The 12,579-nt window shown below is 49.7% G+C and overlaps 1 protein-coding gene across 1 annotated transcript in view; it reads left to right on the top strand.

The window, feature by feature from the left end:
• The first annotated feature begins 7,048 nt into the window (after positions 1-7,048).
• Positions 7,049-12,579, top strand: part of LOC149341203 (transmembrane protein 98-like) — a 33,350-nt gene continuing 27,819 nt past the window's right edge. Inside the window, exon 1 of the mRNA XM_089543142.1 lies at positions 7,049-7,260. The gene's annotated coding sequence lies outside the window, so the exon portion shown is untranslated. The remainder of the gene's footprint in view (positions 7,261-12,579) is intronic.

The raw sequence follows: 12,579 nt of genomic DNA, 5'->3' as shown, positions 1-12,579 counted from the left end.
AATGTATTGTATAGTAGGACACTACTCAAGAATAAAGCGGCAAATGCCCGTCAAAGCAAGTCCCCTCAAGCCAATGCCGTCGAACTATTACCGTGACGCAGTGGTTAATTCGTGGTTAATACCCTGTATAGCGTGGTAGCATATTAACCGCGGATTAATCGAGATGTCATGAAAATAAAAAATTGTTTTTTTGAGTAAAGGAAATGGCGCCGTAACTGTCTCACACAACTTGGCAGACATGCACCTGAACCGCGCCGTAAGGGAAGGCATGAACGATGGAGTGAGAAAAGAAAGGAAGAAAGAGGTGCCGTAGTGGAGGGCTCCGGAATAATTTCGACCGCATGGGAATCATTAACGTGCACTGACATCGCACAGCACATGGGCGCCTTTAGCGTTTCGCCTCCATCGAAACGCGGCCGCCGCGGTCGGGTTCGAACCCGGGTACTCCGGCTCAGTAGCCGGGCGCCCTGTTTTCGTCTACTGTTTTCGTCTACCGCGGTAAAACCCTCGCTCACTTTGTGACTATCAGTCTCGTCTATTCTGTGACCATAATATATATGGTCTGTTGTGGCGGTGGTAAACGCAGGCTGCTTTAGTTAAGAATTCAAATCAACAAAAATCTGTTCCTTTGTTATTTTTGTTCGACAATGTAAACAATTTGGTAGCTTATTGGTAGCTTAAGAAAACAGGATAGAGTGGGGTACGTTGTCGAAAACTTTCTTAAAACCTAACGCAGCGCAGCCGCCTTGCAGGTCAGAATGAAATGAAGAGAATATAATGCGAGGAAATTCTAAATGTTAAGTGAAGCCTGCAGCGGTGAAGCAATACAAACATGCTCTGAAACCGTGTTGTTGCTCTTGAAAACTTTTTTGTTCAGAAATTCAGAGCGGAAGGATGGCGGGTTCAGGCGGACGGAAGCCTTTAAGCCCCGGCGGCTTCCTCAGCCCCAGACCACTGCTGGGACCACTGGGTCTGAGCAGTAAAAAAAAAAAAAAAACGATATTTTTTTTTACACTCGACGAGGAATTTCTGTCATCTTTGTGATTAGTACTGGAGTCATAAACATTGCCAGTCCTACGCGACACATCGACAGAAATACAGAATTAAAATGACTACCGCCGCGCCTTATATGTACCCTCAATCCCACTCTCCTAACCCCAAGAAAGTTAAAGGTTTGGGTGAGTTGGTGACACATGTTAAGCGAAGAATGGCACGGCAGAAAAAGACGAGGACGAGACGGCAACACACCCACCAGTACGCGTGTGTGTGTGTTACCATCTCGTCCTTGTTATTTTCTGCCACGCCAATTTCCGCTTAAAATTAACCCCCCCCCCCCCCCCCCCCCCCCCCATTTCAATTCCTGGGGAAACCCCTGATTTCAGCAACCCCATATTATGTATGTGAGGTTGGCTAGCTCAAGGCAAAATTTGTATATGCCCATGTATCTATTTGACTGGAAAAGTAGGCGAAAAAATCTTCAGAGAATGTTAACTATACATTCGAATCAATGCGAAAGCACGAATTTGTTGTTGTTGTTGTCGTTTTTTGCCTCATAAAATGGCTTTTTAGCGGTGAATGAATTTAGCTGTTTGTTGAATTAATATCTAGATCTCATATCCCTGCGGTGTAGTGTCGGGAAAATAGACGCGCTTGTTACATAAACGAAACAGCGAAACAATTACCGCCGTTTTTGGAGGAGCTGTCTTGCGAGTTCATGTTGCTTCCAAGCAGAACAGAACGTTAATGTGCTGCTCCACGAAAAAAATAAACATATCACAAACGCCGCGCGCAGTTTAATTCAACGTCAGCAGTAGCTGCGGGAATGGCAGAACGAGCGTACATATATATGCCTGCAACCTTTCTCACCTTCGACAAACACTGATCCAATACATCGAATGATCGGTGCTTTTTCATACCTTTGCAATAAGTGCTTCCTTGGCGTCGGCACGGTGCTCACTAAACTGTCGTGCCGTCTTAACGCTAGCACGAGCCGCAACTGAGCGTTTGCAAAAGTCCTCAAAGGAGGAGTTTCGACATGCAATTCTGTCGCCCAGTGCAAAGCTCTACAGAAGTGCGCTTATGCACGGGACAGCGGTGAAAGTTATCATTACAGGACTTCGAATATTCCAGCTTATTCCGACTGCTTCCATCTGCGGGTGCTGAACTCCGAGCAGTTTTCAGTTTTACTTAGCAAGAGAGCACGGTCGAACGTCGCTGAGCTTCTGAAGGGGTCCTTGAAAAACATCCATACTCTTCCTTTGGAAGCCGGAATGTTAACGGAGGATAAAGTAAATATCTAGACAATCGGCCTGCCATCACACGCACGCGGACGTTCGGCTGTAAGTCGCGTGCACAGTGCTGAGCAGCGAACGTTCTTGATAGCTGTGAACACATATATTCCTCCATTCGGCAAAAATATCGAGCTCTAAAAAGCACGCTTGCAGGCTTTGGCCCGCTTTTAATCTGCAGTTCGACAACAAGTTATGCGGTCCACAAATATTGTTACGTGGTGAATTGATTGAATAAATATGAACGCGCAGGTAGCTGACCGCGGTCTGTTGACACATTCTAGCCGATGCCGGCAGTCTGAAGGAGACGAGTAAATCGGCTGGTTGAAGCAAACATTTTCCAGCACCAACACGTTCTATGCGCACTCACAAGAAATTTTCGTGCCGCCCGGCAGCTCGTTATCCACAGCGAGAGCCGGAGAAGCGTCTTGCAGCCGGGCACCTGCGCGCCGGCAGCCGTCGAAACGAGAAGGCCCGAAGGTATGGTGACTACCGAAGGCCAGCGATGGCGGAATGGTCATGTGACCAAATATGGCGGCGCCCATGCTCCCGCGCTGTAAAGCGTCTATACTGCGCAGAAGACGATGATTAGCAGGCAATGCCGCGGGAGCGCTCGCGCTATAGGCCAGCTCCTCGGACATGCACTACAAGCTATAGTAGTATACAACTTAAGTCTGCAGTGAAGCTCCGCCCACATTCAGCCTCCGTGCACAGAATTCCTCAACGAGGAAAAAGTAGTCCGCTGGTTGAACGTTTTTTGTTACCTAAATAAGAAGCTTATCACAAGAAAAAGATTATGAGCTCTCGAATTTTGATACGTGGACTGTCAGATAGAGTCAAGCATCAAAAAGCTCATTTCGCTTACTGTTGCGATTGGCCAGCGGAGTAATACAGGACGCCGTGGACCGCGGCCCAGGGTTGGCAACTGCTGTTTTTTTTTTAAGTTGTATCCTACTATAGACGATTTTGCTAGGCTCTGAACCTCCGGATTAGTGTTTTCGCACTAATATATTGTGAGGGGGGGGGGTATGCGTTTGCAGGCATTAGGCGCCAGGGGTGTTCCTAGGTATAGTGACTTGTGGCCGATGGGGGGTTGTTTACGAGCGAGGCGGTATATTTGCGCAATTTCTTGATATATCAGTAGATCCTTGTGAAAGGTAAAACCACCTTTCTTGGCTCCCTCTGCTCGATAAGCTAAGGAACAGTGAGGAGAGCTCCATCCAGCGGTTGGTCTTAGCGAAAACTGATGCCGTGCAAACAGGCCTTTTCAATTTAGACGTCATGAGTTTAAATCGAGTGGCGAGAAAATGTTTGAATGGAATTTTCTCAGCCATCAATTCGTCTTCTGCTGCCGGACAGATACATAGGCAGAAGGAGCCATGAGTGAACGACGGGGTAGCCTAGCTGCTGGGACCTGTGAAAAAAACAATAAAAGATTGTCGATTTAAGTAGTTAGGCCAAATGCGAATTCGGTGCGCCAGCAGTTAGGTTTTCCTTTCGGTTCCGGAGTTCAGATCCAGTGCTGACGGTGGCAGTTGTTCGGGTAGCGATAATGGGTTAATGTCCATATATGCGGAACTGGTCATTCTCTCCATTCATAGATCCCTGGGAGACTCCGTACCGCTCCTGGCGCAGTGGTGCAGCGGTCAAGCGATGCACCACTGCTCCTCTATGGCAGGTACTGCCAACGCTGAGATTTGGTTTGCTTGGGTTGGGTTGCGACCCAGGTTGGCCTACCCGAGCAGTTGCCAGCGCAGCCTGCCACAAAACCGGCTTCAGGCAGGCAGGCAGGCAGGCAGGCAGGCAGGCAGGCAGGCAGGCAGGCAGGCAGGCAGGCAGGCAGGCAGGCAGGCAGGCAGGCAGGCAGGCAGGCAGGCAGGCAGGCAGGCAGGCAGGCAGGCAGGCAGGCAGTCAAGGCAGGCAGGCAGGCAGGCAGGCAGGCAGGCAGGCAGGCAGGCAAGGCAGGGCAAGGCAGGGCAAGGCAGGGCAAGGCAGGGCAAGGCAGGGCAAGGCAGGGCAAGGCAGGGCAGGGCAGGGCAGGGCAAGGCCAGGCCAGGCCAGGCCAGGCCAGGCCAGGCCAGGCCAGAAAGCATAGCGAGGATAACAAGCAAGACTGCATGGGAGACCCTTCTGCAAAGCACAGGAAAGAAGAACCAGCTCAAAGCAGTCCGACTGGCTGAGGATGCCGCCAGGAATTAAGAGCTTCCGGCCTGCACCTAAGCTGACCGCGCGGATTCTTGGGGCCCTGCCTCTATGTTTGAGCGCGGTCTATTCTGTTGGGCAAATAAAGTTTACTCTCTCTCTCTCTCTCCAGTGCCCTCTACTACGGCACCTCTTCTTTCACCTTCCTCCCTTCTCTCACGGCGCGTTTGAGGTGACCACCGAGAATTGAGACAGTTACTGCGTCTTTTATTTCCTGATAACCAATCTTTTTTTAGACGGCCATTTTCAAACTCTAGAAACGAGACTGTTTGGCTCAGACTAGGCCAGCATCGACGAATGGGCGCAAGTTTATAGTGAATTTTTAAACAAGAGTGATTGTATCCACACACTGAAGAAAAATCGCATGGGTGCAAGCCTATCAAAAGCTGCGCGCTGATATGAAGCAACAGCAGAGGTGCTGACCACCTCAAGGGTCTGTTCAAGGTGAAACGTCTGCCGTTCACTGTCTCTGTGTCACCCCTTATTTTGCAACAATTCATGGATAATATACAACTTAAGAAGGCAGCGGCTTTTCCCCGTCAAAGGACTGCCTTCCAGCCAATGGCGTCAGCCGATTCTCATTGTCCTGCTAGGGTGACAATGCAGGGAGCGGTGCCACAATGGAGAGAGGGGTCTATCTCCGGCTATGGAGGGAGGGGACAATCAACTTTTATCTGCCACTCCCTGCATTGTCACCTTAGCAGGGTCATGAGAATCGGCCGACGCCATTGGCTGGAAGGGGGTCCTTTAAAGCCGCTGCCTTCTTAAGTTGTATCCGACTATAGTTTGGATGGCGTCGTAGTATGAAAGCTTTCGCAGCAATGATGCCGGTAGCGCCATCACGCGCCCTTCGGATCAATCAGCACTCTACCGTGCAGGGAGGCTTCCGAGAACCACATGAGAGAAACGCAAGGTGCGGGGAGGAGGGCAGTCGCGTGCACACAACGTTTCATAAGCCAAATTTTGGTACAGTGGTTGAGAAAGCACTTTAAAACCAACCACGCAACCGTTTTCTTCGCCTTGCGTTTCGCCGCAGCCTCAGCGGTAGCGAACGGCAGAGCGCTCGTTCCTCCGAGCTCGTTCCTCGCAGATGGCGCTACCGGTACCACAGCTGTGAAAGCTTGCTCCGCCGCCGCCGCCGCCGCAGACGATGGTCGTTTTCGATTAATTCTGTACACATCAGGCAAGTACCCCACCCAAACGTGATATAAAACAAAACTGACAGCCAATTTCCACCCCTTTACGACTTCTGAGCCTGAAGAAGCGGGCGGTTAGACCGAGACAATTTTTTATTTTATTTTCTCTGATCGACGCAGCAGTCGGCATTTAAAAATTCCCATTTTCGCGCCTTGCGGCGACGTCCGCGGTTCCGCTCTTTCGTGCGAATCCTGCCATGCGACGTCATGTGGCTCTCATGACGTCAGTCGTGAGGGGTCATTTTGGCTCGACAAAAACAGCAACGGTGTACAGTCCCGGCCATAATAGCACGCCTCGGCGATCAAAGCCCAAACTCTTGCCATATGCCTTATCTATAGCGAAAATTAGGGAGTAGTTTATATGCATGTTTTCACATCCGACTGGTGCGGTCGTGCATAAACCCAAGAATCCATTATATCTTCTCTACGGAACGTGTCAGAAAATTTCAAATGTCGAAGCATATTCCGTAATATTTTGGCCGCGCCTGTATACGTATAAATGAAGCAAGCAAAGGTGGCGGGGTTGGGGCACGGCCGGATGGAGGCGACGGCGCACCGCTGCCTTCCATGCCTAGGTTACCTCTTTAAGCCAGGGGTCATGGCGGCAAATGTGAGCGCCAAAAACTAAGTAAAGAAGCGATCGAGCCTGGTGACGCACACATGGGCGAAACCCATAGTCCCGGCCTGTCATTGATTGCATCCATGCATGCTCAGCTTCCCTGGACATTAGGCGCTACTGGACCATAGTTTCTCAATATTAATATTGAGAAACTCAATGTACTGGAGCATTATCTGCATGTTAGCCGCCAGTGGGCTTGAGAGTGCCGCCAATGAGCTGAAGTGGGCTCGGCAGTGGAATTTGGTAAGAGTGGGCCTCGTATTACTTACAGCTATCGTCTCTCTGAGTTTTTAATTTCTGCTGAGCAAACGAACGTACCAGGAGGGAACTTTGCGCCTCGCGAATTAACATTTCAGCGCAACGTTTTGGTTTCATTTCTGCGAATTAATTCAGGTCATTGCCTTTATATGTCTGTCACAGAAAATGTCAAGTGAATTGGACAATGAAAATTCAAACAGAGAAGAACGCGCTACTTATTAATTTGTGTGAAAATTATACTAAAAAAAATGCTAAGGTTGGTGTTCTACCCGCGCGCGGGGAACAAGTTTCCAGCGCCTTTGAATAGACTTGCTCCGAAGAATATGCTGGTATGGAGTTTGTAACTTTTACGTAGATTGTTGATGACTGGAAATCGTAATACAGAAAACAGCGTTGCGGAGGTTGTGGTCATGCATGCACCTGCGGAAAAAAACAGCAGCGTATCATATGGAATGCAGCGCCAACGAAACGGAGCGTCAACGGTCGGCGTAAATCCTGTTTTGGGGGAGTGTGAATATGGTGTGGGGCAACCAACTCTCGTGCTGCTGGCCGCAGTAAATTGCTGATTATCCTGTGATGTGAATGAACTCCAGTGAGAAAACAATCGTTCCTGTGTTGCTGCTAAGCGAACTCACGTCGGCCTGTGCAGGACTTGCTATTTTGAGCCCTGACATGTGACCGCCAACTTTCTCTTGAGGCGAGCATACACAACTTCGCAACTTTTGCGCTAATGGCTTCTGGTGCGCGCCGCGCTGTCGGGTGAAACTCGGGCTGCTCGATACGCGACGCCAAACTACATACTTGCATCTTGCAGTCTCAGAAAGCGAGAACATAAGTGACAGCGACGTCGAATGACTTGATACTGGTTGAAGCTGAGGTTCGATTAGGTGGGCCCGAAGTTGCATGCAACCTGCGTCTATATTAACCGGTTTGCCAAGGATGATTCTTGGCCATGCTGCGGTGCGTGTTGGACGCCACATTCTTGATCGGTGGCCCCTCCGTCATTCGTAGACTTAGTTTTCCTATTTGTAGCTGTCCACATTCATAAGTGCTACATTAAACACATAGTCGAAGTCTGCTTGCTTGCCATTGCTGACTTGGGACGCGAAAGTGAACGTAGATTGGGCAGAGTTTCGTGAGACGTACCCGCCGTCTGCTATCCCAGTGTTGCCATACTATAGTGTTGCCAGACTTGCGCGACTTCCAGTGTTGCCAGGCTATAAGGTTGCCAGATTGTGAACTAAAACCCAGTGTGGCCAGACTATTTGTTCCCTCTCCCTTTTACATTCTCCTCCGCCTACAGCTACGCTGTCGCGCCGCAACCGCCCAGCTCGTTAGAGCAGCCTTGCCCGGAGTGGCCGCCGCCTGTTCGCCAAGCGAAAGAGCACGTCCGCGGCGGTTGTGGAATTGTTTTTTTAGTGACTTGTCGAGCAGACGGGTACGACAGACGAAATCTGCCGATGCGTGGCCCCAGTGAGCGTATTAAGACGAGAGAAACGCGTGATTTTGTTGAAATAAGCGTGCTGTGCTCAAATTCACTTGTCGAGCAGACGGGTACACCAGACGAAATCTGCCGATGCGTAGCCCCAGTGAGCGTATTAAGACGAGAGAAACGCGTGATTTTGTTGAAATAAGCGTGCTGTGCTCAAATTCACTTGTCGAGCAGACGGGTACACCAGACGAAATCTGCCGATGCGTGGCCCCAGTGAGCGTATTAAGACGAGAGAAACGCGTGATTTTGTTGAAATAAGCGTGCTGTGCTCAAATTCACTTGTCGAGCAGACGGGTACGACAGACGAAATCTGCCGATGCGTGGCCCCAGTGAGCGTATTAAGACGAGAGAAACGCGTGATTTTGTTGAAATAAGCGTGCTGTGCTCAAATTCACTTGTCGAGCAGACGGGTACGACAGACGAAATCTGCCGATGCGTGGCCCCAGTGAGAGTATTAAGAGGAGAGAAACGCGTGATTTTGTTGAAATAAGCGTGCTGTGCTCAAATTCACTTGTCGAGCAGACGGGTACGACAGACGAAATCTGCCGATGCGTGGCCCCAGTGAGAGTATTAAGAGGAGAGAAACGCGTGATTTTGTTGAAATAAGCGTGCTGTGCTCAAATTCACTTGTCGAGCAGACGGGTACGACAGACGAAATCTGCCGATGCGTGGCCCCAGTGAGAGTATTAAGAGGAGAGAAACGCGTGATTTTGTTGAAATAAGCGTGCTGTGCTCAAATTCACTTGTCGAGCAGACGGGTACGACAGACGAAATCTGCCGATGCGTGGCCCCAGTGAGCGTATTAAGACGAGAGAAACGCGTGATTTTGTTGAAATAAGCGTGCTGTGCTCAAATTCACTTGTCGAGCAGACGGGTACGACAGACGAAATCTGCCGATGCGTGGCCCCAGTGAGAGTATTAAGAGGAGAGGAACGCGTGATTTTGTTGAAATAAGCGTGCTGTGCTCAAATTCACTTGTCGAGCAGACGGGTACGACAGACGAAATCTGCCGATGCGTGGCCCCAGTGAGAGTATTAAGAGGAGAGAAACGCGTGATTTTGTTGAAATAAGCGTGCTGTGCTCAAATTCACTTGTCGAGCAGACGGGTACGACAGACGAAATCTGCCGATGCGTGGCCCCAGTGAGAGTATTAAGAGGAGAGAAACGCGTGATTTTGTTGAAATAAGCGTGCTGTGCTCAAATTCACTTGTCGAGCAGACGGGTACGACAGACGAAATCTGCCGATGCGTGGCCCCAGTGAGCGTATTAAGACGAGAGAAACGCGTGATTTTGTTGAAATAAGCGTGCTGTGCTCAAATTCACTTGTCGAGCAGACGGGTACACAAGACGAAATCTGCCGATGCGTAGCCCCAGTGAGCGTATTAAGACGAGAGAAACGCGTGATTTTGTTGAAATAAGCGTGCTGTGCTCAAATTCACTTGTCGAGCAGACGGGTACACCAGACGAAATCTGCCGATGCGTGGCCCCAGTGAGCGTATTAAGACGAGAGAAACGCGTGATTTTGTTGAAATAAGCGTGCTGTGCTCAAATTCACTTGTCGAGCAGACGGGTACGACAGACGAAATCTGCCGATGCGTGGCCCCAGTGAGCGTATTAAGACGAGAGAAACGCGTGATTTTGTTGAAATAAGCGTGCTGTGCTCAAATTCACTTGTCGAGCAGACGGGTACGACAGACGAAATCTGCCGATGCGTGGCCCCAGTGAGAGTATTAAGAGGAGAGAAACGCGTGATTTTGTTGAAATAAGCGTGCTGTGCTCAAATTCACTTGTCGAGCAGACGGGTACGACAGACGAAATCTGCCGATGCGTGGCCCCAGTGAGAGTATTAAGAGGAGAGAAACGCGTGATTTTGTTGAAATAAGCGTGCTGTGCTCAAATTCACTTGTCGAGCAGACGGGTACGACAGACGAAATCTGCCGATGCGTGGCCCCAGTGAGAGTATTAAGAGGAGAGAAACGCGTGATTTTGTTGAAATAAGCGTGCTGTGCTCAAATTCACTTGTCGAGCAGACGGGTACGACAGACGAAATCTGCCGATGCGTGGCCCCAGTGAGCGTATTAAGACGAGAGAAACGCGTGATTTTGTTGAAATAAGCGTGCTGTGCTCAAATTCACTTGTCGAGCAGACGGGTACGACAGACGAAATCTGCCGATGCGTGGCCCCAGTGAGAGTATTAAGAGGAGAGAAACGCGTGATTTTGTTGAAATAAGCGTGCTGTGCTCAAATTCACTTGTCGAGCAGACGGGTACGACAGACGAAATCTGCCGATGCGTGGCCCCAGTGAGCGTATTAAGACGAGAGAAACGCGTGATTTTGTTGAAATAAGCGTGCTGTGCTCAAATTCACTTGTCGAGCAGACGGGTACGACAGACGAAATCTGCCGATGCGTGGCCCCAGTGAGAGTATTAAGAGGAGAGGAACGCGTGATTTTGTTGAAATAAGCGTGCTGTGCTCAAATTCACTTGTCGAGCAGACGGGTACGACAGACGAAATCTGCCGATGCGTGGCCCCAGTGAGCGTATTAAGACGAGAGAAACGCGTGATTTTGTTGAAATAAGCGTGCTGTGCTCAAATTCACTTGTCGAGCAGACGGGTACGACAGACGAAATCTGCCGATGCGTGGCCCCAGTGAGCGTATTAAGACGAGAGAAACGCGTGATTTTGTTGAAATAAGCGTGCTATGCTATGCTAAGGGATGATCCCCACGCTGGCGTCGCTGCGTCTCATGGTGGGATAGGTGGTAGCGGTTTATTTTAAAGAAAAAATAAAAAAAGGCGAACGAAAGGAATGTTGCCGGCCGCGTCAATTGCCATCTGTAGCACGCGAGCTGCAGCCGGCGGAGGTGAAAGGGAAAATATAGCGAGGAGAAGTATAGCGGGGAGCGATGGCAATAATGGACAGGGAAGAGCTTTGTATGCTATTTATAAAATTCAAAAAGTAATCAAGTTCGCGCCGCTCGCGCGCAAATGTCCGGGCTCTGTCCGAAAGCAAGAGCGCGCGAGCGGCCACTGTGCACAATCATTTACAGAAAACGACAAATTGTACGTAGCGTCCTGTCTCGAACTAATCGCGCGCGTGGCACACTGCCTTCGTCCACTCGTCCGGCGACACGTTGCCGGTTGGGGCAGCAACTCCAAACTTCTTGAGAAGCAAAACTATTTTCTTGAAGACGGAAACAAAAATAAAGGCAACAGGAGAAAAAGGCGGTTAAAAAAAAGGCGGTTTGAAAAAGGTCTGTAGAAAAGCGGCCGAGATTGGGACTCGGCGCGCTCCTCTTCTTTGTTTGCAGCTGGTTTTAATACCTTCGATAATTGGGCGGAGCTTTATTAAATCTGCTCTCGCGCAATTTCAATCAATACTGCTGCAGTGGCACTGTAGGCACAAGTGGGCGGCGCCCAGTGCTCGCCAGAGCCCGACTCTAGTGGCGCCAGTAATGTCCGCTGCTTAGCTAGACAGTGCGGGTTTTCAGAAGTCGCCAACCTTACTGACCCCCACCCACTTGAGAGCTAATCTCTTTTTAATAGGAAACGGTCGTCGGCCCCTTGGTCCCCGTTTCCCGCGGCCTTGGAGAGCGTCCGAAGCGCGCGACGCGCTGTCACCATTCCTAACCCCTCTAGACTTCCGATGGACACGGTAGTTACCGTCGAGAGGGGGAAGGAACCTACTGGCGCCGTAGGCGTCTAGCTTACAGGTACCAACGACGCGTGCTCAGATTCACGCAACATTGGCAGTTTTAATTGGGGTAGGCAGTGTTGAACTGAATAACTGATAACAACGAAATTGTAGGCTGTGCTTGGTGAGCTTCGAAAAAAGTGCGAAATTCGGGCGTCGTCAGAAGCAGCCTTGCAGAAATAATTACTTCATGTGCGTGCATCCAATTATTGCCCAGGCACTTCGTAGTGGCTGGATATTTTTTTCTTCTGGCAGTTAAGAATGCTCTGGAGCTCGTGCTGCGTTGAAAGCCGCATTCAGAGCAGTAATTGTAGGAACGAAAACATCTTCGACCGAAATCCGTCTTTATGGGTTTTTGAGATAGTTGAGAGGAAACTGACGCCAACCAATATTTTCATTTTTTTGCCCACCGTTTCGGGACCAACTTGGTCCCTTCTTCAGGGGTGGGTGCTGCCTTCGCTCTGCCTTTGTTAGCCCGTGGCGCAGTGCACTAACGCACGAGGAGGGAAGCGTTCCTGGAGTCCTATTCATCGCCGCCTTTGTGAACCGGATGTGTCATGACTCCACATGTCGCCTCTTGAACGTTTTTTTTTTTCGCAGATTTAAAAGGTTTATTAAAACGAAATATAAATGAGCTGTAAGTTTCATAAAAAGTTAGTACAGTAGGAGGTCCCAAAGTGGAAACTGTCTGGGGGACCTCCCATCAGGAATACATAAGAAAAGTGCACAAGTTTGGCAGGGGAGCTGGAACAAAAGTATACAGTTAAGTTAAAACCGATTGGTGTAATTTGCACCAATGAATAAGTCAGACAATAGTTAGCGGGCGTAATT

Source organism: Amblyomma mixtum, chromosome 5 (genome assembly GCF_055824585.1).
Source record: "Amblyomma mixtum isolate Tamu chromosome 5, ASM5582458v1, whole genome shotgun sequence".
NCBI lineage: Eukaryota > Metazoa > Arthropoda > Arachnida > Ixodida > Ixodidae > Amblyomma > Amblyomma mixtum.
This window is presented reverse-complemented; position numbering and strand designations above follow the sequence as displayed.